Source organism: Cucurbita maxima, unplaced genomic scaffold (assembly GCF_002738345.1).
Source record: "Cucurbita maxima cultivar Rimu unplaced genomic scaffold, Cmax_1.0 Cma_Scf00077, whole genome shotgun sequence".
Lineage (NCBI taxonomy): Eukaryota > Viridiplantae > Streptophyta > Magnoliopsida > Cucurbitales > Cucurbitaceae > Cucurbita > Cucurbita maxima.
In genome coordinates, this window is record NW_019272093.1 from 374,776 (window position 1) to 398,192 (window position 23,417).

At 35.4% G+C, this 23,417-nt stretch overlaps 1 long non-coding RNA gene across 1 annotated transcript; it reads left to right on the forward strand.

The window, feature by feature from the left end:
* Positions 1-162: 162 nt before the first annotated feature.
* Positions 163-12,017, forward strand: LOC111472533. The gene is made up of 3 exons (XR_002715445.1): positions 163-276; positions 2,144-2,149; positions 12,006-12,017. It is a non-coding gene; the product is annotated as an uncharacterized LOC111472533 (long non-coding RNA).
* Positions 12,018-23,417: the final 11,400 nt, after the last annotated feature.

Genomic DNA, 23,417 nt, shown 5'->3' on the forward strand with positions numbered 1-23,417 from the left:
AATGGCTTGGTGAAAATATCGGCCAGTTGATTATTAGAGTTTACAAAATCAAGAATAATATGTCCATTTTGCACATGCTCTCTAATAAAATGATGTCTAATGTCAATATGTTTAGTTCTAGAATGATGAATAGGATTTTTAGTTAAATTAATAGCACTTGTATTATCACAAAATATAGGCACACTATGAAACTTTAATCCAAAATCACAAAGAGTTTGTTTCATCCAAAGAATTTGAGCACAGCAACTAGCAACCGCAATATATTCCGCTTCGGTAGTAGATAAGGCAACCGAATTTTGCTTTTTACTAAACCAAGAAACTAAGGAACTACCAAGAAATTGACAAGTTCCACTAGTACTTTTACGATCAAGTAAGCTTCCGGCAAAATCTGCATCAGAATATCCTACCAATTTAAATTCAACATTTCTAGGATACCACAATCCTAGATCAACAGTTCCAAGCAAATATTTAAATATTCTCTTAACGGCATGTAAATGAGATTCCTTAGGACAAGATTGAAATCTAGCACAAAGACATACACTAAACATAATATCGGGTCTACTAGCGGTCAAGTAAAGTANAAGAAATTTTGCAACAGATGATGGAGTTACAAACTAAGCAAATTCAATCAAATGTTGATGCGCCTAAGGATCCAAGTGACATTAACATTGACGAGCAAGAGGTGACTTAATCAAGCAAATCTGATAAAAATGAAACGAAACATCAACATCTTAGGCGATCAAATAGAATCCGAAGGCCAAATCCTAAATATGCAAATGCAGCTATTATAGAAGATAGAGTTTATGAATCAGAGACATATGAAGAGGCATCATAAAACTCAATTTTGCAGAAAATGATGGAGGAAGAAATTATAGCTCTGAAGCATAATCAAACTTGGGAACTAGTGCCAAGACTAGGAGATGTCAAACTCATCTCTTGCAAGTGGGTCTACAAAATAAAGCGTTGATCGGATGGATCAATCGAGAGATACAAGGCTCGACTCATACCTCGAGAATTTTCTCAACAATATGGACTAGACTATGATGAAAGATTTAGTCCAGTGGAAAAGATCACTACCGTATGAGTCCTGTAGCACTCGCAGCAAGTTAAGATTGGAAACTATGGAAAATGAAGGCAAAGAGTTGAACGATAAAACGACACACTGACAAATAGTAGGTAGTCTTATCTACCTAACTTTAACTTGGCCTGATATTTCTTTGCAATTGGGAATATGAGTCGGTACATGCAAAGTCTAAAGAAGCCTCATTTGGATGCAACTCGACGTATCTTGAGATATGTCAAAGGTACAATCGACTATGCTCTTTTGTACAAAAGAAGTAAAGATTGCAAGCTAGTTGGATACTATGATGTTGACTATGTAGAAGACCACGATACTCGGGGTCAACCGCTGGGTATGTGTTAAGTTTGGTTCGGGAACAAGTTCTTGGTGTAGCAAGAGACAACCAACAGTATCATTATCAACTATAGATTTGCACCAGAAAATTACATGGCTGGAGCAGCTCATGAAAGTACATGGCTGAAACTCTTGATGAAAGATTTGCACCAGAAAATTGACTATCCAATATCACTTCATTGCGACAACCAATCTACGATTCGCCTAGCACAAAATATGGTGTTTCATGCTAGAACAAAGCATATGGAGGTGCAGTACCATTTCATTAGAGAGAAGGTCCTAAAGGAAGAAATTAAGATGCAGCAGATCAAGACAGATGACCAAGTGACAGACTTGTTTACAAAAGGGCCTAATACTGCCAAACATGAGAGTTTTCGCTGTCGGCTTAACATGGCGATTGAGAATTAGTGTTGAGGGGGAGTGTTAAAATATCATCACTAGCCCAATAGAGTAAAGCTCAATAATTGTACGAGCTCATTGTATATTTATTTTGGTAGAGATTTTAGGAAAGATACTATATATTTTAGGAAAGAGATCTGGATGTTTTAGGAAAAAAATTTAGATTTGTTAGGTCTAGATTACGTAGGGTATAGTGTAAATACCCTTCGACCCTACCTAGCTCTTCATCCCAAGAAATCCCAAGTATTATAAAGTAGTAGTATTCTACCAAGTGTCTTGTATTCTCTTCTCGATTGGTCTTAATAAAGAGTGTGAGTGTTTCCCACAGAGAATTTTGTTCGACATGCAGTACGCTTCCAATCCATCCCAGAGTGATTTGAGCTTGGTGAAATATGCTAACAGTGCCATCATTCCATTTGACATCATTGCTATCGACTTTTGAATCTGAAAAATTGCTGGAGCATTATTTTGTGAGAATTGATCGTGAAGATCAACCCACACTTGATGAGCTGTCTTGGCGTGAATAATACCTTCAGTGATATCTGCTTCAACTGAATGAGTTAACCAAGATATTATCATACTGTTGCACTGATTCCAGAGTTCAAATTCGGTTGAATTTGCATCTTAACACGGTTCTTCAATAGTGCCATCAATGAAGCCAATTTTCTTTTCGGCAATAAGAGCATGGATAACTTATTAACACCAGAATTGGTAATTTGTTCCATTTAATTTGATTGGAACAAGTGAATATCCAGGATGATCAGAGTGATGAATATAATAAGAATGTGTTAAGTTAACATCCGAATTTTTTAAGCTGAATTTGGTTGATTATGCCATAAAGAAAATCAAGATATTTAAGAACACCAAGATCGGTGCTCTGATAAAATGTTAAGAATGAGAAATAGAATTGGGATTGAATATCTAAGATATATTTCATAACTAATTATTATAATATATTATCCAAATATTATATCTTAATAAGTTTTTATCAAGATATTTCCTGACGATCTTGAACCTTGGATTCTAAAACCTTCATTATCTTTTATGGGCTTTAGTACTATGGTTCTTGGTTATTGATCCATGTTCTAGTCCTTGATCGTTCTCTTGTTCTTCGTACTTTCTTAGTTCTTGTTCGGTTCTTTGTTTTTTTTCTCTAACACACTGTCCTGAAGATTTATGGTATCAGATATGAACCTGACATCCTGTGTCCAAGGCTTCAAGCGTTCCAAGTGACACAGTCTTAATCCACACCTCAGGGCTTGCTCTTCGATATGCTCTGAAAACCTATGTCCAAGGCTTCATGCATTTGAAGTAACATATTCTGGAAACCTACATCCAAGAATTCTTACGTTCCAAACGGTGTAGTCTAATTCTGCATTAAGGGCTTGCCCTATGATACAGTCTGAATACCTATGCCCAAGGCTTCATGCGTTCCAAGCAACCTAGTCCGAATACTTACGCTTAAGGCTTCATGCGTTCCAAGAAGCGTAGTTTTAAATCCTACACCCAATGCTTGCCCTATGTTACAACATGAATACCTACGCCCAAGACTTCATGGTTCTCAATCTTGTAAGTTTCTAATGTTCCTAATTCCTTGAGGAATAAGTTGTAACATGCATTCGTAAACATACGAATCCATCGTAATAACAAGCCTGAGTTTTTCTAGAAGGTCATAGATTCGTAATGAATTCCTTAAGGGTGATTAAAGGGTCTTGAGTCTTGAAGTGTTTCTTTGGTCCAAACTTGCTTTAGGTTCCAAGCTTGCTCTAATCAACTTGAACTCTTGAACAACCTTGTTGTCCTTAGAAATGGGCCTTATAAGAAGTAGCAAGTCATTTGTTGGACATATAGACCTTGAATTTAAATAAGTAGTCTTAGGGGCATTTTCGTCATTTTAGTCATTTTACCCCTAATTCTTGGTTTTGCTACTTAACGTGTTCCAATGGCTTTCAAACTTTTCCACATCATCAAACATCATATGATAAGGTCTATCACGAAATTTAATAGCATATGGAGGTCCTCTAGGTCATGAACTGTAGGTAGACATCTTTAGGGGAAATATGGTCATTTTGCATCCTTTCTTGGTTTACCTCCTATCCTTATCCAATGTCCACCAAATTTCATATATAACCTCCATATACTATAATATGCTCAGCATTAAAATTTCATAGGCAGCGAAGTTAATCTAGTTTGTTATTTTAATGTTACATAAATCTCGAGAAATTTGATCTGTTTAGGGCTTTAACTCAGGGTTCTTTGAGTTTTTCTTTTATATATCCTTAATCCATACATGGTTTAGGGTTCATGTAGAAATCCAAGAGATTCCAACAAGTATTTTTTAAGAAAAGTCCAAGGTGGCTACTTACCTCTTCATCTGTGTTCGGGACTTCCGTTCTTGAGCTTTCGGTTTCCGAATTATTCCAAATTATCTTTACTAGATTCATCTTTGAGTCTAGTTTCAGTAACCATAAAGAAATTAATGAAAACTGGTCTGAAAGAGATCCAAATTGATCAAAAAGGGTAGAAAGGTCAACATATGGCTACCTTTGACTTTTATTGTTCAAAGTTTTACCTTTGACTTTGTTCTTCATCTTCTTCATGGGTGGCTGGAAAAATCACAATTTTTCCTTATCATATTCCTCTGGTTTGCCTTTGTACCACTCTATATACACCTATAATGGACTAAATTTCTCCACGAAACGTTTAGATAAAGTTTCAAGAAGTAGGGGCAATTTCATACCTTGTCATGGTCTGTAACTTGAGTTATAACCTTCCAAAGTTTGCCAGAAAACATGTTTCTCACCTTTTTTCGGGACAACCGATTCTAGAGCTTTTTATTTCTTGATTCCTTCACGAAACTTGTTGGAAATCCCATATGGAATGTGTAGAAGTTGGTAGGATGGAAAATGATTAACCATAACCCTCGAAGAAGTAATCTGAGGAAGAAAATTCTATAATCTAAAAGCTTCAAACTCGAATTTTAGGAATCATCACTCAATTCTTGTCTTGAAATATTATCCATAACTTCATATTTATAGATCAAGCTTGCACAGTCATTGATTGTTCTAGAATTGTGGTGCATTTTCTCGTTTTTTATTTATCTAAAATTAAGTAAAAAAAAAATATCTAAAACGATGAAGGTGCTACCGACATTGGTTTTCAACTTAAACCATTGGATCTATAGAACCTTTAGTCTCGTTAAACATATCCAAACAGCAGCTCATTGGAAGGAAGTCGTGCCCAATAAGTTTGGACGAAAACTGAAGTTGTAGCTGGCCTAAGGTATCAGCTTGTGGACTCCCAAGTCATCATCGTCAGATTTGCAGTGAACAGTGAGCTGATTTTTAGATTTTAAAACATTTGTTATCTTGACCATAATATTTGGGTTTTGGATGAATGATCCTTCGATGGTAGTGAATTGGTTAGCAAAGAATGATAAAATTAAGAGAGAATGTGCAAGTGTTGAAAATAAACTCATTGTTGAAATCGGAGAGGAAAAGAGATGGGTATGAACACATTTGTGCTTGATTTGTTTCACTTTTTATAGTTGAAAAAGAGTGTAATGGAAGATAACAGTTGATCCGTAATAACCATTACTCTTGTTAAATTGTTTATAATAAAAATAGAATCGTGATTGATAACGTGTTATTTTTTAAATCGAAAAATATATGCTTGAAACTCATTATGGGTTATTGCTCTCTAAAATTTTGAATTAAAAATGTAAAAGTATCATATGAAAATTAATTTTATGTGATGATCGTTCGGGTCCTTCACCTAGTCTTATTTTCGCTCATGTTCTAGACCAACGGGACTTTTATCTAGTCATCATATGTAAGGACCGAGCTGACTCAATACTCCAAAAAGACGAGTATACTTTCACGAAATAAAACAAGCAGTATTGAAAACATAACATCATTTAAAAAAAAATAGTGTTCATACATGAGTAATTAAAACACAACACAATAGTTAAAACACAAAATATTTCAAAACAAATGGGTTGAAGACGATGGGTGAGGCTTGTCTATGACACCTGCTCTAGAGTCCGCTCCCAACCTCGACTAGCTCCTTATTACCGGAAAAAAAATGCAAAATAAGGAAGGAGTACAAGACTCAGCAAGTAGCCTACTTGTAGGCTCTTAATCGTGTCCTTGATATGCTAGGATACCGCGCTCTTTCTTTTCTTTGTTCTTGTTTTTGTCGTAAGTACTTAGTTCTGTTTCTGACTTTGAGTTCTGTTAAGAATGAGAAATAGAATTGGGATCGAGAGTGCAATCTTCATTAATATTCACAATGTTTAAATAGGATACAAGTTACAAACTACTACCTAAAAACAAGGGAAAATATAAACAACTAAATCTTGAGAATAAAATAAAATATAGTACTAATCAAATCATAAAAGAAAAAATATTAACTCATTACGAATATCTAAGATATATTCCACAACTAATTATTACTCAAGTTGGGGATCAAGTTGGGGAGTATATGTCAATCACACCCAACTTGTCTTTAAAAAAAATCAAATCGATGTCTTCCCAAATTTTTAGTGAAAATATCTGACAATCGAATTTGAGTCAAAACATAACATGGTTTGATGATTCCATCTTGTAATTTTTCTCGAACTATATGACAATCTATTTCAATTTATTTCGTACGTTCGTAAAAAACTTGATTGGTTGTTATGTGTAATGTTGTTTGATTATTACAATACAACAATGCGAATAGTGGAACTTTCACGTCTTGAAGAATGTATCTTAACCAAGTTAACTCTAAACAAGTATTTACCATAACTGGATACTCGACTTCTGTTGATGATTTGGACACATTGGTTTGTTTTTTAGACTTCCAAGGAATAATTGAATTTCCAAGGAAAATGCAGAACCAAGAAATTGACCGTATGGAAGTTTGACAACCACCCCAGTCTGAGTCGCAATATGCTTGTAATCATAAGTTGTTTTCAGATGGTAATACAAGTCCTTCACCAATTGTACCTTTGATGTATCTCAAAACTCAAAGAGCTTCCTCCCAATGTGGTTTTCTTGGTTCATGCATAAATTGACTAAGCATACAAACTGAATACACTACATTAGGCCTAGTAATAGATAAATATATTAATCTGCCAATCAACCGTCTGTATTTACTTGGATCATCAACTTCTCTCCTTCTGTTAAAGAAAGTTTCAGATTTTGCTCCATAGGAAATTTTTCTGGACGTGCTCCTGTGTCATGAAGAATATCAATGTCTATTAGTAAATAAAGAGAATATCATACTTCCTTTGCGACATAAAAATTTCTTTTCTAGACCTAGAAAATTCAATGCCTAGTTAATATTTCAAATTCCCTAAATCTTTGATAAGGAATTTCTCAAGTAAACTAGTCTTGAGATGTTGAATTTCTTTGAGATTATTGTCTGTCAACAGAATATCATCAACATAAATAAAAGCTACCATGAAAGAAGTACCTTTACTATTAGTAAATAAAGAGTAATTTGCTTTGAACTAAGCGTAGCCTGCATTTTTTATAGTGGTAGAGAATATGGAGAACCAACTACAAGAAGCCTATTTTAAAGTATAAAGAGATTTATGGAGCCGACATACTGTAATCTCCCCGTGCCGATGAATACCTAGTGGTAAAGATATATAGACTTCCTCGTTTACATTGTCATGGAGAAAGACATTTTGAACATCCAACTGATGAGTGAACCATTTTCGAGTAGGGACAATAGTGAGTAAGCAAACAAAGTGTAGTAAGTTTCGCTATAGGAGAAAATGTTTCTTTGTAATCAATACCTTTAACTTGAGTGTATCCCTTTACTACCAGTCGAGCTTTATAACATTCAACAGAATCATCAGAGTTGTGTTTAATCTTGTACACCCAACGACAACCAATAGCTTTATGGTCAGGTGGTAGAGGAATGAGAGAGTGCAATTTCATCATTCATAGCCTGCTGCCATAATGGGTCGCCAACTACCCCATCATAGGATAAATGATTGGTGCTCTGCGAGTGGCTACCTCGGCATGGCTTTGAGATTACCCAGTGTCTTACCTAGGAAGTGAGCTGTAACACCATAGTCCCATGGTAATCCCCCTGTATTTGGGAGGGCTACCTCCCGTATCCCATGCAGCTAAATGGTCAGTTACGACGTGGGTCTCCCTTTTCCCATGCTAAAACAGCTATCGAGCAGTCGAGTCTTGATCAGGAACCCACTGGTCCCCCATGAAGCTATATCATTCACACACAAGTAGCCTAAGGGTAGTCTAGAGGTGCTTTGTGTGTCGTGGTTGTTTCTTAGGCTCCTAGGAAAGGGTTAAGTCTATACATAGTGACTTGTCACTCTAACACAAATCCCTAGACTTTATCAAACCTGTGGGTCGGTGAGAATTAACTGAGTGTGCACACATCTATCATCCAACATCATCATACAAAATTCATGCAAAGTAAACATACATGCTCAACGAGGCGATAATATCCATCAAGTCCCGGAGCTCAGAGTTCATAAGTTCCCATCCTCCTTTCAGCATGAATTAAACATATACATATAAAGCGAAAGCTTAAAGCATAATTGCAACACTCAGATAATTCTCAAAATACTTCATATAGTACATCCATACTCTTAACAACCAAATTACATACATTCAATCATGGAACGCTACCACCTAAGGTAATTAAACTAGCATGCATGCATAACCAAGCGACTCCTACAAGTATTTCTTCCTAAAGTTCCGTGTGGTGACTTACCTGATTGACGCGTGTTCTTCGTTGAGCATTTCTATACCAATAGCGTGTCCACAAATACTGATTTTTCTCATTTAAGTCCTATTTCATATAAAAATAGGGCCAGAGTTGGAATCGAAAGGGAAATCGAGCAAACAGAAGTTGAATGGGCTGAAAATTGCACCTCACGCGCGTTCACGTGCCTGGGAAGGTGTTACACGCGCACGGCCACGCGCGTACGAACGCGCATGAGGGAGGGAAGACGCGCGTTGAGGTATTGCCATGTGGCGCCCGCTGAACGGTCAATCGAGGTCGAGGTCATCGGTTCAAAATCGGAAGGACGCGCTGGAAATCTGAATTATTTTACGCTGACGCATGGCAACGCGAAGCTTGGTCGGTGATCCAGGTTGCGCGCAGGCCATCAGTCGCGGACTCAGGTAGTGACTGCCGGCGTTTGAATCCTGCCCGACGCGAAGTATTTCATTGAATTTCTCTGCCAATACACGCCAGACACGTGTCAACCATTTCGGCGATGCGCGACCCTCTCTTTTCCTGACACGTGTCCCTTCGTCGTTCTTCTTCTTCCTCACATCTCTGCGATTTTTTAGAAAACCGATTATTTCCTATTTTCTTTGCATGTTCGTATTTCTTTCTATAATTTGGATTAATATGATTCCTTCGCGAGATTTATAGACCTCATACTCATCTACATATAGCTATTTTTCTTGTAATTTATTTCTAACCACATTGGTAATAAACTCAGTCCAAAGTTGACAAGAGATATCAATACTCACATCATTGATGGAAAGTTGGAACTCCTCTTTTCGATCCAAATCAATCAACAATCTTTTCTAGATTAACATACTCAAATTTCAAAATCTAACTCTCAATATTTCTAACAAATTTGAGGAAATCTGAAAACAACCGTTCAAGAACTTACCTACGGATTTTCTTTGATCCTTGACGGTTTTGGACGATTTGAGAGAATTGTTCTTTCCTGATTCTGTGAAGATTTTATGAAGAAGGCTCGGCCGGAACCGGAATCCTCGTGGCCGGCAGTTACCTCACTCTCTCTCTCTAGAGCTTTCCTTCTCTCGGCCGGAACCGGAATCCTCGTGGCCGGCAGTTACCTCACTCTCTCTCTCTAGAGCTTTCCTTCTCTATCTAGAACTTTCCTTCTGGTTCTAGAATTTTCTCTCTCCCTATTTCTATTATTTTCTTTTCCGCCATTTTTCCTTCTCTTCCTTTTCCTCTTTATTTTTCTTTTTCTTCTTTTAATCCTATGTTACTAGACGGGAGGGTATAATGGTCAAATTACCCTCTAGTTGACTTTGACCATATTTCTAATTTTCTATCATTTTTTTTATATTTTTCCTAAGTTCTTCTATTATTTCCAAGTATATTTGTCTGCTACCTCATCTCCAAATTTGGTCTCTAAGACCCTCAACAAAATATTAGAAGTTCAACATAAAAGGAAAAATTAGATTTTAAACTTTCCATTGAGGCTCGGGTCTTATTGTAATCATGAAGGGGATACCTGGTGCTAGTGTTGAGACTTGAGCTAGAGGTTAAATGATTGGCTCCAGAAGACATCTCATAATCATTATGACAAGCTGAAGATTGTTTTATATGAGTAGAACATCGGAGTGGAACTAATGTATCAGATATGATAAGATCAAAATTAGTGGGTGACAAAGTAGTAAGTGAAGGAATAAAATGTGGGGGAAGACTAATATGGATGTTTGAGTAGGATGAATCATGAAGTGGTAAAATGGGAGTTAAAAGAGCTAATGTTAAAGTTTGTGAAGCTAATGAAGAAGGAAAATCATCTTCACAAAATTTAACATCACGACTGATAAAGAATTTTTTAGATTGCATGTCATACAATTTGTAACCTTTGTTACCACAAGGATATCCTACGAAAACACAAGGAATTGTCCAAGTTTCAAATTTTTGCTTAGAGTGTACTACAGTTTCATAACACTTACAACCAAAAACTTTAAGATGGTTAAATGGAGGTGGTCCTTTGTAGAGTGCATCAAAGGGTGTCTTGTTAGATAACAATGTTGATGGTGTTTTATTTATAAGATAAACGTAGTTAAAATGCACTCTCCCCAAAAATTAAGTGGAACCTGTGACTGAAAGAGAAGAGACCTAGTTACATTTAGGATATGCCGATTCTTGCGTTCTACGACAACATTTTGTTGTAAAGTATAGACACAAGTCGCTGAAATTCAATGCCACGTGAAGTAAAAAATAGTTGCAAAGATAGGAACTTAGTCCCATTATGTGATCTAACTATCTTGAAAGTAGTATGAAATTGAGTTTGAACGAATTTTAAAAAGTTCATTAACAAATGATGTACTTCTGATTTATGTTGCATAAGAAAAACCCAAGTACATCGTGTAAAATCATCAACAATAGTGAGAAACAAAATGCAGTGTTGAAATTTTATGTGGTCTCCAAACATCACAATGTAACATATCAAAGGCAAAATGGGTTGTTATTGAGCTTCTTGGGAAAGACAACCTAGTTTGTTTTGCTAATGGGAAAATACTACAGTTATGAGAAAAAATAGCATTATTAAGATGCAATTGCTCAGCTAGAAATTTAAAACGAGAAAAAAAAGAATGACCTAGGCATAAATGCCACAAATCAGATGACTGAGATACTTGGTGAGCTGAAGATTTGATTGGAGATTGTGAAATATGATAGAGACTCCGAATTGTTTACAGGAGCCAATCATCCTCCCCGTAGCCAAGTTCTACATAACACAAAAATAAGGATAGAGGCGCATAACATTTCAAGTCATTGGTAAGTTTGCTGATGAACATTAGGTTTAAATTGAATGAAGGCACACAAAAAACGATGTTTAATTTAAGGTCAGAATTAAAGGAAACATTGTCAGTATGTGACACATGTGTTGTCCCTCCATTAGGCAAATTTATTATATATATGAAGGAATCCTTTGGTTCAGTCATAATAGAAGCTTTGGATACTATATGATCCGTAGCTCCAATATCGAGAATCCATGGATTAGAAATTTTAGAGTTAATAGATAATGCAAATACTGGAAACAAACCAGCAACATTGATGTTATTGTCAGAATTACCAGAAGGACGTTGATTGAGTGCAGATAAGGCTTGTGCTATTTGTTGTAATTGCTTAGAAGAAAAATTTAGGATAGAATTAGGTGACTGTTCTTCTGTATGCAATAGAGAAACATCGGCCATATTTGCAGATGATCGATATCCACGATTGTTGCGTTGATTGACTTGTACTGCCCTTCCAGAATTATTTTGTCTACATAGAACTTCTTTATGTCCCCTTCTATCACAAAATTTACCATGAAGCTTAAGGATTCGACACTCAACAATTGTATGACCACTTTTATTGTAGTGTTCACATGATTTTTCCTTGGCAAATTTTAAATATGTTGTTTTCTTCTGCATTGCTGATGCAATCGAGAAATTCTCAATAGGTTCAGAAGTTATCAGACGCTGCATCTCTTCTTGTACAAGTAATGAATAGGCTTTGCCTCACATTAGGTAATGGAGTCAAAATCAATATGTTAGATCTCATTGTTTTATAAGACTCATTGAGCCCCATGAGTAGCTGCATCAACTTCTCTTCTTCGTGTTGATCAACACGTATTTGACGTTGGTTATAGGTAAATGGTGTGCGGTGTTAAAATATCATCACTAGCCCAATAGCATCAAGCCCAATAATTCTACGAGCCCATTGTATATTTATTTTAGATGAGATTTTACAAAAGAGATCTCGAATTTTAGGAAAAAGATTTACATTTGTTAGGTTTAGATTGCGTAGAGTATAGTACAAATACCCCTTGACCCTGCCTAGTTTTTCATCCCAAGAAATCACAAGCAATATAAAGTAGTAGTATTCTACAAAGTGTCTTGTATTCTCTTCTCGATTGGTCTTAATAAAGAGTGCGAATGTTTCCCACAAAGAGTTGTGTTCAACTGTCTTGTATTCTCTTCTCGATAGGTTTTAATATAGAGTGCGAGTGTTTCCCACAAAGAGTTGTGTTCAACAATCTGGTATCAGAGCGAGGTTAGTATAGGTTGTCTGATCTCTTGGAATTCTTAGTATGCTCTGTGGCTACCGCTCTGTCTGATTTTCTACTTCTGAAACGATTTCTTGAAATTATTAGTGAGTGAGTTTCTTTGTGTCATGAGTAGTCAGTGACTCAAATCTTGTGTCGAAAAGGCTTGTTTGGTATTATTGAGGTATTGTCAACACGATGGGTGACTTCCAAATCGTAGGAGGAATCAAGAAACTCAACAACAACTACTATAATACGTGGGAAGCATGCATGATGACCCATTTACAAGGACAGAATCTTTGGAAGATCATTGGTGGGAGTGAAATATGCCGCCAGTAGAGGATTCTAACGACGCCTTGCGCAAATAGAGAATCAAAGCAGGCAAAGAAATGTTTGTCTTGAAGACCAATCGAAGAAGAGATGTTAGAACATATTTGGGATGAGAAGACACCGAAAGAAGCATGTGACATGCTAGTGATGTTGTTCTCCAAGAAGAACGATACGAGGCTACAACTTCTTGAGAACTAGATATTTTCATTTTCACAACGTGATATGACGATTGCTTAGTACTTCCACAAAGTCAAGATGATTTGCCGAGAGATTAATAAACTAAAATCGAAGTCTGCAATTGGAGAAGATCGAATGTAGAGGATCATTATCCACGGGTTGCGATAACAATATAGAAGCTTCATTATTGTTGTGCAAGGATGGCCCACTCAAGTATAACTAGTAGAGTTTGAAAATTTGTTAGCCAGCCATGAAGCCATAGCTAAACAAATGGGAGGCATCACATTAAAGGTGAAGAAGAAGCACTCTACACGAGTGAAAGTCAAGGAAATAATAAGTTATCTACCAAACGTGGATACAAAAATGGTGACAAAAGAAGAAGTCATCAAGGAATTGCACAACCTAAGATAGCTCAGAAGAATGACAACAAGAGTTCTCAAGGAAAGAGATTTTAAGGTAATTGCTATAATCGCGGGAAGAAGGGCCACATGTCTAACGACTGTTGGTCCAAGAAAAAATCTATCGAAAATAATGTGGCATCCTCCAACATAAAGATGGAGGAGGAATGGAATACAGAGGTACTATATGCCATAGAAGAAGACGAGCTAGCACTCATGGCGACGATGAGAGACCATGTCAATTATGAGAATGACTGGATCGTTGATTCAGGATGCTCAAACCATATGACTGGCGATCAGAGTAAATTGCAAGACAAGAAAGGGTACAAAGGAAGCCATATGCTATGCACAGCAAATAACGCACAGTTTTCAATTGCTCAGATCGGCAATAGGACAATCATGCCTAGCAATAAATCTGATATAGTGTCACTACATAATGTTTATCATGTACCGGGTATAAAGAAGAACTTGTTGTCAGTGCCATCACTAACAACATCAGGAAACTACATCTTGTTTGGGCTAGAAGATGTAAAAGTCAATCAAGATGTTAAGATAATAGGAAAGCCGACAATAGAAGGACGAAGAGTGGAATTTGTTTACGTCCTATCTACAGAGTCTGCCTTTGTTAACAAGACCCAAAAGAATGAGACAACATATCTATGGCATGCAAGATTGGGACATGTTAGCTACCATAAGTTGAAGCTGATTATGGTAAAGCTCATCAATTACCATACAAAGAGTCAAGTTTTAAAGCAAAGAAACCATTAGAGTTATTCCACTCTAATTTGTTCGGTCCTGTCAAACAAGAATCAATCAACGGAATGCGTTATATGGTGACGTTTATCGATGACTACTCAAGATATGTGTGGACTTTCTTTATGAAAGAAAAGTCTGACACATTCTCAAAGTTTCAAGAATTCAAGATGATGATCGAATGAGAACTAGGAGTGTGTTAGATAAAAGCTATTATTTTTCATTATTTAGTATATTCACATGTTTCCTTAAACTTAGTTGTTTTTTTGGTCTTCGGATATCTGAATTAACGCTCCACGTATAATGGAAGAGCGTATTTTTTGCTCGCTATTTCGACCAATTTGGACGCAAGATTTGTGCTACTATGACTAATTTTAGGATAGGATGGTTATTTAAATATGTCAGTGGAATGAAAATAACAATCCATCAGTTCTTTAGCGCATACTTTCTCTCTCTCTGTTATTCTTTCGGTTATTTTTTTTTCTTCCAACAAACTTTTGGCCGTTTTTTACTCCGTCGACGATTTTTCCTCGATTGTCTGAAGTCAACAAATGGTATCAGAGCCTGGTTTAATCCACCGGTGATATATCATTGCAGAGGAGCCAACTTTATCAAAAGTAAAGTTGATTAGCTTAACTTGTTAGAACATCGACCTAACAATACACAGGTCTTAAGTTTAGTAGAAGAAAATACAAAGTGCAAAAATACACACATCGTAGGGTTCATCCTTGGCAGGCTCACTCACTCCTCTTGAGTGCTACCATCTCCATCACCGTTGCGAAGGCAAATGTCGAGTTGTCGTGCCAACCAATTAATCCGGTTCGCACACTTTTTGGGCCCCTTTTATGATTGGACGAGCATTCTAAGGAGCTGTTGATGTCGAACTCCCCCTCCATTGCGGTTGATATCATATCATATTCATCATAGCTTTCCTTACGCGGTTGTGCATTATGTCGACACATTTTTTCGTATATCATTCATATCATGTATCGTGTCATATCATGCATATATCATATTATCAGCACATCATGTAATATATATCATGTACTATATCGTCAAACGTGTTATACCATAAAATTTATCATATCATTAGTACATCATCAAAACACGTGTCATAATATTCATAACATTCACGTATCATCTCATAGTCACGTTGTATCACACACATATCATGGACTTATCATCTTGTAAACATATCATAGTCATATTGTTTTGTAAAATGTCACAGTCATATCGTTTCATAAACATAACCAAGTCATATTCTTTCACAAACATATCATGGTCATCTCATTTCATAAATGTATCATAGTCGTTTCATTTCATAAAAATATTCTTGTCATACTTGTCATATCATTGCATAAACCTAATATATCGTTATAATATGAACTAAAGTGGGTTTTTGGGTAACATGCAAATAGGTGTAGGTGATTTTGACTACTTAAACAAAACTAAAGCAGAGTGTCACTACAGTCAAATAATAGAAAATGATTGAGAAAATCAACAATAATGAGGAAGATTCGACATAGAGAAATTAAATAGATAAGTTGTTGAGTTTAGTGGTAGATTTTAGTTCTTTTTAATAGATTCCCAAGCCCATTTCTGAGGGTCATGCATGATGATTATTTTCATAATCGTTTTTAATTTCTATTAACAATGCTCTGTGAGAAGAATTATTCGTAACCCTTCTATTACCCTTCAAGTCTCTTGCTATGGAACTAAAGTATTAAAGAGGATTTCATTATCCCTCTCTTCTCTCGAATAAGAGAACAACTATGTATGTAAAGTAGCTAATTAAACACACATGTAAATCATTAACCACAACTCTTTAATAAACTAAGATCATATCGTCAACATACTTAAACTATATAAAACTCTCTTGCCTCACCTATAAAGTTTAGCTCTCCATACAAACTGAATTAAACAGAGGAATCCGCATCTCAATCATGTAAAATTGATGGAATGAGAAAAGAGAATAAGAAATAGAGAGTTATCCCGGTTTGTTGTCGTTCGTTAATGGAAGTTTCCTTCCCTTGAGCTCTCACGTCCACCTCTTTGCCTAATAAATCCTTACTGGTCTCCTTTTCCTTCTGCTATCAACAGCAGCAGGATTAGGATTTTCTTCTTCTTCTCTGGTTTCACAGCAGTTCACAGCAGCGGAGGCTGCTGCTATCTAATCCATTTTTTCTCCAAAAGTGCGGCTCCCTCTTATTTTAGGTATCCTTTTTGTTTTATAATGTTTGCTTCTTCTCATTTAGGACTGAGAAAGGATAAAATAGTCTACTTAGGTTGTTTCCAATTTGGTAGTCAATGACCCACATGGACTGCTGACGTGGATTAAAATTTTCATGTCATCCCTGAAAAGTCTGCATTCCGAATTGCTTTAGCATCAAATTCAGAAATTTATTTTCAGATGCAAGCAGTGTTGTTTCCAGATTTGCTACAACATCATGGTTCAGCATAAATGTTTTGGAATTTTACCAAATAACTCAATTAAGTATACAATTAAGCTCGATTTATGCAAATTGAACTTCTATTCATATTAAACTACAATTGACTATTTCATGTGTACTAATTAGAATAAAAGAAGCAATTAATGAGAAAATAGTGAGTACGAGTACAAAGTTAACTATAAAAGTACTTGATATAATAACTTTACTTTTGGAGAGTTATCACCACCCCTAGTATGAGATAGAGATAGGTCCCTAGATCATATTTGCATGTGTTTGTATTTCGCATGATCCCTATAGTTGGATCACATACTGAGTATTCTTCAAAATACTCAAGCCGTGCCACATCATTTTTCAAGTAAAGGCAAGGAACTCATGTACGGATGACAGGGGCATCGCGAGCAGAGACCATGACACGTGCATAAGATATGAGAATGTTTAATTTTCTAGATTTAGGTTACAATAGATTGTCTTGCATTTCATGTGTTTTAAATTATTTCGTATTTGTTTTATTTTCATTTTTCAGTATTATATGTTGAACACGTAAGACTATGATAGTGTTTTCCAAGATGTAATTGTTTTAAATTCTCAAAATTCTGCTATAAATGATGTAATTTTAAGGGTTATATTTCGCATATGAGTTGAGCATAAGAGGTTAGTAGCAACTCTCAGTAGAAATTTTAGGTCGTACAACGTTTTTCATTAATAACTCACATTTCTAGCCTAAATAAACTTGAACTTGGAAATAAGATGTTGTATTGACCTTATTTGCATTTATTAAGTCAAATTTAGCTATGGAAGGGTAATAAATTTGTAGAAATCAGTATCAAAATATCTATATCGATGGTACTGGGCTTAGTTAGGCTGAATAGTTGTAGTTGGCAGAGCGCTCGATGTTGTATGTGGGCCAAGCGTTGCAAGTTAGCTTCGGGGCTTTGTTCGTTGCTGCTGAGCTTAGCTCTGGTTGTGGGCCAAGGCTTGGGTTTGTCTTAATTCGAGCCACGGATTGTAATCATAGTTTACCAAAATTTTGATCCCTTATTCCTTCTTCTTGTCGTTCATCCCTCTCCCACGACTTCACAAAGCCATGGATGTGATTACCTTTGTAGACCCGTATTTCGTTTCGGATTTCTAAAACAACTAATGCTCGCCGAAAATTTCCCCCATGAATCCAATCTCCTTACGTCGTTTTTTTTGTCTCTGTGCTTCCTGCTTCAACTAATGGAGATATATTTTGTATAAAAAGTGGAGATTGAGGGCGATTTTAAAATGAGAGGTGGGGGTTAATTTTTTCGTCGTTGATTTGTGTTCATCGGAAAACTACAACGATCGCTTATCTTCTTTCTATTACTCGCATTTTCTCAATTCTAGGCATGTGTTTTTAGGGAAGACTTGAGCGTGGCTTTGTTTGGCGTATCCTTGGCGTCTGGAGGGTGTGTGGGTAGAGGGTGAGAGATTTTCGGCAAAGCTTCTTTTTCGACGACTAGAGTTTTTTTTTTTTTTTTTGGAACCATTACAAATACAATTGAAATTTCAAGGAGAATTTTTTGCAAACAAAATTTTTTGATACAACTTTAGTAGCAATCTTGGACATGATTCGTTCGAGGTATTTATGCTAGAGAATGAAGTTTGACTTCAAGAATGATGCAACTATTGGCATTGCATTTGGGATGTTGATGAGCACTTAGACCAAACCACATGAAATCTTTTCCTTTCTCTGATGTTGTGTGCTTACTGCAATACTAATACTAATCTAATAAAAGCAAGTCTATTTCATATTTGAGTTCTCAAACATATGGAGACTTTTATCAAAATAGTGCAGGTATGGCAACGAAATATCCAAGTTTTTATGGGAAGTAAATTATTGACTTCAAAATAAATATACATGTTTCGATTTTATTCAAAAATTTCGAACACCAAAATAGAAGAAACTTGAGAAGGAGAGGATTCAAATGTAGCTACCAGAAGTATATGATTGGCCTTGGGAGAGAAAAAAAAGTATAATTTAAGTTTTGGGTAGTTGGGTGTGATGCTTTACTAAATAAAACCTAACTTAAGAAACAAGCACGCTTGATATCCTTGTTTTTTTAGTTTTTCTTTTAATAGTTGTCCATGTATGTTTGTTGGAGTGCAATGATTATATATATATATATATGGTTAAAAAGGATCCAAATGAAACAAACAAATTCTAAGTATGTAAACAATATAGGCTATCAATAATCTCTATATGATTTTGTTGTTTATTTTTGCATCAACTTCTAATGTTTTCACTTATTTTGTAAGCGAATATCCAGAATCGCATTGGAACGTACGATTCTTAATTATCAAAACCTACCTTTACTGACTTATTGATATGAACCACGACCAAAGAATTTTCATACCTCAAGGTCCAATTACAAGTACGAGAGCTAAGAAGCTACAACAAACCTTATACAGTTATATTCAAGCTATGGTGAGCTCATCAAAGGAAATTCTAGAAGACGCTGGAGACCTCCCTTATATGTTGTGCAAAGTTGAGCTTCAAGAAAGAGATGAATTAAATGCACTTTAAGTTGCATTTAATGAACTCTGCTGAATTTATGAAACTAGTCCAAGGATGAGTCAATAAGCACATTTTATTAATTGCATTATTAATTATAGTTTAAATATTTTTTTGTCATATTTAAGCTAGTTTTAAATATAGGAGTTAAGGTTATATTGTAACCCACATAGGTTACTATATTCCACCATTAACTAGTCATTTTAATATGGAGGTTATGGGTATTTTTCATTTACTAGCCCATTTAATTTGAGAGTTATATATCACATAGGTTAAGGTTGTAAGGGCTATATAAAACCTTCTTTTCTTTGATTACACATCAGATTTTGGAATTAAAAATAGAATTTCTATTTCAGCTTTGTTGAGAGCTAAACTTTCTTTGCAAATTCTTGTGTTTAGAACTTGCATGTAGAATCATTCAAGTGGTATTGATCAAACCTCTTGGAGAGTGATTCGAATCACGAGTTTAGAAACGAGTTTTCTTTACTCTTGATCTTGATCATCAAGGTAATCCGTTTCATACTTTCCCTTGTGTTGATTTTCCATATCACTTATTGCAAATAAGAAAATGACGACTTGGGTAAATAAGGGTGTCGCACCATGACAAGTTATTCAACCAAACCATAGTAAATAAGAGTCTTGTTAAACATATCCAAATTGCAGCTCAATCCAACAGTTGGATGTGAATATACCATTGATTTTCTTCGGCTCGACGTTCTTGAACTAAATCTGGTTGCAGATTTTCTTTAATTGCAGTTTTTTAATTAAGGGGAACTTCAAGGGTATTTTGACAATTTGTCAAATTCGAAATATTTTATGATTGTTTTTCTAGAAAAATCCATAATTTTTCTTAAAATATTTCATCCATGGATGTTGCTGGTTATTCTTTGCTTCTGAGTATCTTGAAATTCCTTCTAAACAAGGAATTAAAAATCAAGAAAGATTCTTGATAATTGAAAAAAAATGACATTTTTGCCCTTTTCACTACTTCTTCCTTCCTATCTTGGTCCAAAGTCCTTAAATTCGTAAAATTACTTGTAACCATATAGAAATGACTTCATTAAGCCTCTTGTCCTTGCTTAATCCTCTTCATTTCTTCCCTTGAATCCTTTGGGTCTTACATGGGCAACTAGTTCTTATTCGAGCTAATTTTCTTTATTTGTCTGGTGTGTAACATAAAATTTCATCACATGGCTCCTCAAATCGTATTTATCAATTAGAGCTTGGTACATGATTTTAAGATGGATTGGTTAACTTTTTACTAGTGTCTATGTCATACATCTACATATCATAAATATATGAGATCCAATTTTAACAGTTCGAATGGTCATGCTTCGTTTCGGGTATTTTGGCCAGAGAACTCGCATTGGCTTTCTGAACGATGCAACATTAAAAACTGCATTTGGGCAGCATTTGATGATGGATTTTACTTAAAAAATCTTCATTCCGGGAAGTTTGAATTGATACACCCTTGGAAAAAATGAAGTAAAATCTCCCCCACTCATTTGGGTCCCAGAAAACCTTTTTTTTTTCTTTTCTTTCTTTTATTTTTGCTTGCTTTCACATGTAATAATTCTACAAAGAGTTGTGGGGTTTCATTTTACAAAAAATGAAGTAAAATCTTCCTCACTCATTTTGCTTGCTTTCATATGTTGCATATTTAAGTCTAATAAAAGGGGAGAAATCTTTTGGGAATTTGTAGTTCTTTGGATGTTGATAATTTAGTTGGGTTTCAAGTTTCTACATGTATGGACCCATGTGCAAGCTTTCAAACTCTTAATTTGGCTATTAATAGCCCTAATATTCTCCTAACAATATTGTAAGTTTATTTACTTCTGGCTTCTAAGAGTGAAAACTATCTCCACCGACAAACATGAGTCCTTCCGGCATGTCTTTTCCTCACTCACATGTTTGCTACAAAAATTCTCAAGAAGTCTTCCAATATAAAATTTCTCCCAGAAAAGCACATTTAATATCGAAGTTCTTATGATTAAGCCAACAAAAAGGAAAGTGCATCTTGTTGATATTGGTAGTAAGTTTCAATTTTTTTTAAGCATTTCTTAGTCGAATATAATTTTGGTTCATTCATGTACTATCTTTTACTCGGGTATCACTCTACTCAAAACCCTTTTACAATTAAGTAATATTTTAAGGGTAACAAATTAGGATGAAAAGAAAATATGTATAATAATTGGAAATGCCAAGGTTAATATCATAAAACTGATATATGCAAATAACTTAGGTCAATTTTCCTTCCAAAAAAAAAAAAAAATGATGGTCAATTGCAACTTTGTAACATGAAACCAAAAAAAATATCTTTAAAGATTATTTGTTATGCTCACAAAGAAAAAAAAAAAAAAAACATGTAGAAGGAAAATGATCTTTACAAGACTATGAAACGAAAGAAACTATATGGAAACAGAGGGAAGAATTTAGGAGACGTACCATAGTAATTTCAATATTAAGACATTTTCGAGGATGATAGTTTCCTCTTGACGTGTATGATGTATGAACGAAAAATAAAAAATAAAAAATAAAAGAAGCGAAACTTTGTGCCATATTGCTAAAGCTGAGAAATGGCGGATTGGCCTCCACTATAAAAAAAATGAGGTCCCCCACTTTATTTTATCATCCTAAATGAACGGTTCGAGCCAGTCAGAGAGTACACTTTCTGATGGCTCAAGGCCAAAATTTTGGTTGATTTGCTCGGACTCTTTTCTCCTAGTTTCAATTTTTAGAAGGCATTCAAAGTTAGTATGTATGACTACCTTCTAGCTAGTTAAATTTTTTTAATCGAGTAAATTATTTATGCATGATTAGGTCTAGTTTAAATGATTAGGAGTCAATTTCTATGCAGTATTGGGCTTAGTTGAAATTACTGAGACTAAGTTTCTATGTAGTATTGGGCTTAGTTTAAATTATTGGGAGTCAGTTTTTATGCATAACTAGACTTAATTTAAATTACGAGGAGTAAGTTTTTATGCATAATTAGACTTAAGTTAAATAGTTTAAATTATTGGGAGTCAGTTTTTATGCATAACTAGACTTAATTTAAATTACGAGGAGTAAGTTTTTATGCATAATTAGACTTAAGTTAAATCTTTGGAATCCAATTTAAATTATTTATGCGTAATTAGGCATAGATAGTTTAAATCATTAGGAGTAAATTTTTATGCATAATTAGATTTAGCTAGTTTGTGCGTTATGAAACGTTATGTTAGCATGAAAATGTGACGTCATGTCTTGTGAATTGCATGTATAGAATGATATGAATGACATGAAGAATGATAAATAACATGAAATATAATCCCAATATAATCATGAATGATATGGTAACTGATATGAGAAATGGTATGATATCAATGAAATGATAGCGTGAGGTTATATTTAATAATGTTGAAAATGAAAAAATATTGGGACCTCATGCATTAATGTGTGCTCATGCATTCTGGGATACCCGTATTCCTTCACGATGGTATGGGCGCGTACACCACAAGGAAGGATAACTTCCATCTTGTTTTACGTAATGCTGCCGTGACGGCTACTGTTTTGTAACGCCCTTAATATTCTCTAACCTAATTAGCAACGTTACCTTGTACTTGCATAATGACAGAACGAGAGTTCACGTAAGACAGTCTCAATAATGACAATGCGTTCATTATTATAAGCAGTTCATACTTGGGGAAAACAATAACAACAGCCTAGCCTAGAAATAATCAACAAAGAACTAGAGGAAAAATTGCAATAACTATGAACCCAAAAGAATCCAACAAGATGCCTACGACACTACAAACCCTCCTTAAGATTTTCATGGTCTTTGCAGCATCCACCGTTAGCCATACATGGGAGCCTTGCCCTTACCTGAAAATATGGGTAGCACGTGGCTTGAGTATTATATAAAATACCAAGTAAATCGCCCCACTGTTGGGGTTAAGCATATAATCATACATCAGGATACATGCAGTCGCACACAATACACATACATGAGCACAAGTGTCAAAAGAAAGAAACTGAGAGAGGGGTCTGTCTTCCATTCCTTCCCATGGCCTTATGCCCTTGCTTTGTCTGGGCGGGGGTGGATGTATGGTACTTTCCCACACATGGCTCACCTGCGTGGCTGTGGGCCCACCAGGCGAGTTTGCATGCGAACTCCCTAGGCCTGGCTTGATCGAGTATGTATGAC